This window comes from Nerophis lumbriciformis, linkage group LG11 (assembly GCF_033978685.3).
Source record: "Nerophis lumbriciformis linkage group LG11, RoL_Nlum_v2.1, whole genome shotgun sequence".
Lineage (NCBI taxonomy): Eukaryota > Metazoa > Chordata > Actinopteri > Syngnathiformes > Syngnathidae > Nerophis > Nerophis lumbriciformis.
The window spans coordinates 47,930,828-47,935,827 of NC_084558.2; the positions used below are offsets into that span (position 1 = coordinate 47,930,828).

Below are 5,000 nucleotides of genomic sequence, written 5' to 3' on the forward strand. Positions count from 1 at the left end.
AATTGCTAGGTCAAAACTAATAAAATCAGCAAAAAAACTAGCATAAAATGGTTGAATGCTAACGTTAGCATGCTAACATTAGCATGTTATTACGGAAACAGTTAGCTGGCGGGAACTTTCAAAATCCACAAGTTTTAGGTCAAAACTAATAAAATGAGCAAAAATGCTAGCATAAAATGGTTGAATGCTAACATTGGCATGTTATTACTGAAACATAATAATGGAAACAGTTAGCATACTTGCAAGATGGCGAGAAGTATCAAAATCCACAAGTTTTAGGTCAAAACTAATAAAATGAGCAAAAATGCTAGCATAGAATGGCAGAATGCTAACCCTAGCATGATAACATAGGAGAAGTTGGTGTACTTTTAAGATGGCGCCAAGCATCAAAATCCATGATTTTTAGCTTCAAACAAACAAAATTAGCAAAGATACTGGCATAAAACATTAGCGTGTTATAACGTAAACATAATAATATGAACAGTTAGCATACTTGCAAGATGGCGAGAAGTATCAAAATCCACAAGTTTTAGGTCAAAACTAATAAAATGAGCAAAAATACTAGCATAAAATGGTAGAATGCTAACGTTAGCATGCTAACATTGGCATGTTATTACGGAAACATAATAATGGAAACAGTTAGCATACTTGCAAGATGGCGAGGAGTCAAAATCTTGGCATGCTAACGTTAGCATGCTGATAATGAGGATGTTAACATACGTCTAAGATGGCGCCAAGTATCAAAATCCATGACTTTACAAAATTACCTGAACTGCTAGCATAAAACGTTAGCATGCTAACGTTAGCGTGATTACATAGAAAGAGATAACACACTTCTAAGATGGCGCCAAGTAATCAAAAGTCATGTTTTTTTTAGGTTTAAACAAATAAAATGAGCAAAACTGCTAGCATGGAATGTTAGCATGCTAATATAGCGAAAGTTAGCATAGCATACCACTAAGATAGCGGCAAGTATGAAAATCCATCATTTTTAGAGTACATCCAAAATTGCAAAATTATCTGAAATGCTAGCATAAAACGTTAGCATGACGTTAGCGTGATGACATAGGAAAGGATAACACACTTCTAAGATGGCGCCAAATAATCAAAAGTCATGTTTTTTTAGGTTTAAAAAAGGAAAATGAGCAAAGCTGCTAGCGTAGAATGTTAGGATGATAACGTTAGCATGCTGATAACGAGGAAGTTAACATACTTCTAAGATGGCGCCAAGTATCAAAATCCATGATTTTACAAAACTACAAAATTAGATGAACTGATAGCATAAAACATTAGCATGCTAACATTAGCGTGATTACACAGGAAAAGATAACAGACTTCTAAGATGGCGCCAAATAATCAAAAGTCATGTTTTTTTAGGTTTAAACAAATACAATGAGCAAAACTGCTAGCATGATAATGTTAGCATGCTAATATAGGGAAAGTTAGCATTGCATACTACTAAGATAGCGGCGAGTATGAAAATCAAGGATTTTTAGGGTACATCCAAAATTGCAAAATTAGCTGAAATGCGTGATGTTAGCGTGATGACATAGGAAAGGATAACACACTTCTAAGATGGCGGCAAATAATCAAAAGCCATGATTTTTAGGTTTAAAAAAAGAAAATGAGCAAAACTCCGAGCATAGAATGCTAGCATGCTAACGTTAGCATGCTAGTATAGTAGAAGTTAACATACTTCTAAGATGGCGCGAGGCATCAAAATCCATGATTTTTAGGGTACATGCAAACATACAAAAAAATGAGCTGAAATGCTAGCATAAAACGTTAGCATGATGACATGGCGCAAAGCCATCAAAAGCCATGAAATGGATGAGTAAACACATGAAAGTAGCAACAATGCTGGCACGAAAGGAGTTTATATAAACAGATAAGTTGGCAGACCCGTCAGCGATGCTGTTCTGTCTCCCTGTAATGTTTGATCCTGTTCTGTCTCCCTGTAATGTTTGATCCTGTTCTGTCTCGCTGTAATGTTTGATCGATCCTGTTCTGTCTCCTGTAATGTTTGATCCGGTTCTATCTCCCTGTGATGTTTGATCCTGTTTTGTCTCCCTGCGAGGTTTGATCCTGTTCTGTCTCCCTGTAATGTTTGATCCTGTTCTGTCTCCCTGTAATGTTTGATCCTGTTCTGTCTCCCTGTAATGTTTGATCCGGTTCTGTCTCCCTGTAATGTTTGATCCTGTTCTGTCTCCCTGTAATGTTTGATCCTGTTCTGTCTCCCTGTAATGTTTGATCCTGTTCTGTCTCCCTGTAATGTTTGATCCTGTTCTGTCTCGCTGTAATGTTTGATCGATCCTGTTCTGTCTCCTGTAATGTTTGATCCGGTTCTATCTCCCTGTGATGTTTGATCCTGTTTTGTCTCCCTGCGAGGTTTGATCCTGTTCTGTCTCCCTGTAATGTTTGATCCTGTTCTGTCTCCCTGTAATGTTTGATCCTGTTCTGTCTCCCTGTAATGTTTGATCCGGTTCTGTCTCCCTGTAATGTTTGATCCTGTTCTGTCTCCCTGTAATGTTTGATCCGGTTCTGTCTCCCTGTAATGTTTGATCCGGTTCTATCTCCCTGTGATGTTTGATCCTGTTTTGTCTCCCTGCGAGGTTTGATCCTGTTCTGTCTCCCTGTAATGTTTCATCCTGTTCTGTCTCCCTGTAATGTTTGATCCTGTTCTGTCTCCCTGCAATGTTCGATCCGGTTCTATCTCCCTGTAATGTTTGATCCTGTTTTGTCTCCCTGTAATGTTTGATCCTGTTCTGTTTCCCTGTAATGTTTGATCCTGTTCTGTCTCCCTGTAATGTTTGATCCTGTTCTGTCTCCCTGTAATGTTTGATCCTGTTCTGTCTCCCTGTAATGTTTGATCCTGTTCTGTCTCCCTGTAATGTTTGATCCGGTTCTATCTCCCTGTAATGTTTGATCCTGTTTTGTCTCCCTGTGATGTTTGATCCTGTTCTGTCTCCCTGTAATGTTTGATCCGGTTCTGTCTCCCTGTAATGTTTGATCCGGTTCTATCTCCCTGTAATGTTGGATCCTGTTCTATCTCCTGGTAATGTTTGATCCTGTTCTGTCTCCCTGTATTGTTTGCTCCGGTTCTGTCTCCCTGTAATGTTTGATCCTGTTCTGTCTCCCTGTAATGTTTGATCCTGTTCTCTCTACCTGTAATGTTTGATCCTGTTCTGTCTCCCTGTAATGTTTGATACTGTTCTGTCTCCCTGTAATGTTTGTCTGATCTTGAATGGGATTGTGCTGAAAATGGTAATTTCCCCTCGGGGATTAATAAAGTATTTCTGATTCTGATTCAGATAACAGATGTTGTGAAGAAGTGGGTCAGGGATTTGGACCCCTGATCTGCAGATTAAGGCTGAAAAATATGGTGTGGATCTGGTTCTCCTAGATTAGGATTTCACATTGCTGTATATTTATTATTTTCTTTTCCGCATATTAGTGGTGTGACAAGATGGCGGGAGAAGAGAGCCATGGCAACAAGGACTGCAACATGAGCACACATGCCATATTGAAGGAGTACCACTTTACTTTTCATCATGACCTCATCCTCTCCGACCGGTCGGACGTGCCCTAAACACCTCCCTAGGGAGGCGTCCGGGTGGCATCCTGACCAGATGCCCGAACCACCTCATCTGGCTCCTCTCCATCTGAGCTCCTCCCGGATGACAGAACCTACCTCTAAGGGAGAGACCCGCCACCCGGCGAAGGAAACTCATTTCGACCCGTGATCTTGTCCTTTCGGTCATAACCCAAAACTCATGACCATAGGTGAGGATGGGAACGTAGATCGACCGGTAAATTGAGAGCTTCGCCTTCAAGCTCAGCTCCTTCTTCACCACAACGGATCGATACAGCGTCCGCATTACTGAAGACGCCGCACCGATCCGCCTGTCGATCTCACCATCCACTCTTCCCTCACTCGTGAAAAAAACTCCGAGGTACTTGACCTCCTCCACATGGGGCAAGATCTCTTCCCCAACCCGGAGATGGCACGCCACCCTTTTCCGGGCGAGAACCATGGACTCGGACTTGGAGGTGCTGATTCTCATCCCAGTCGCTTCACACTCGGCTGCGAACCGATCCAGTGAGAGCTGAAGATCTTGGCCAGATGAAGCCATCAGGACCACATCATCTGCAAAAAGCAGAGACCTAATCCTGCTGCCGCCAAACTAGATCCCCTCAACGCCTTGACTGCGCCTAAAAACAGAATCGGTGACAAAGGGCAGCCCTGGCGGAGTCCAACCAACCTCACTGGAAACGGCTCCGACTTACTGCCGGTAATGCGGACCAAGCTCTGACACGGATCATACAGGGAGCGAACTTCCCCACTCAGACAGTCCGATACCCCATAATCTCTGAGCACTCCCCACAAGACTTCTGGTCGAATGCCTTCTCCAAGTCCACAAAGCACATGTAGACTGGTTGGGCAAACTCCAATGCACCCTCAAGGACCATGCCGAGAGTAAAAAGCTGGTCCACCGTTCCACGACCAGGACGAAATTCACACGGCTCCTCCTGAAGCCGAGGTTCGACTATTCGGTACACCTGAATAGACCTTACCCGGAAGGCTGAGGAGTGTGATCCCACGAGAGTTGGAACAAACCCTACGGTTCCCCTTCTTAAAGAGAGGAACCACCACCCCGGTCTGCCAATTCAGAGGCACCGCCCCCGATGTCCACGCGATGTTGCAGAGTCTTGTCAACCAAGACAGCCCCACAGCATCCAGAGCCTTAAGGAACTCCGGGCGGGTCTCATCCACCCCCGGGGCCTTGCCACTGAGGAGCTTTTCAACTACCTTGGCAACCTCAGCCCCAGATATAGGAGAGCCCACCACAGATTCCCCAGGAACTGCTTGCCCTTCCTGAGGCGTCCGAAAGTCGTTTTCCATGGCTTCCCCAAACTCCTCCCATGCCCGAGTTTTTGCCTTTATGACCAGGAGTGTTGAGTTAATGTTCATTCTGACCAGGAGTATTGAGTTAATGTAT

General features: G+C 43.5%; 1 protein-coding gene across 1 annotated transcript in view; it reads right to left on the reverse strand.

The window, feature by feature from the left end:
- Window positions 1-5,000, reverse strand: part of npdc1a (neural proliferation, differentiation and control, 1a) — a 58,795-nt gene that overhangs the window by 31,104 nt on the left and 22,691 nt on the right. The gene's annotated exons all lie outside the window — the stretch shown is intronic.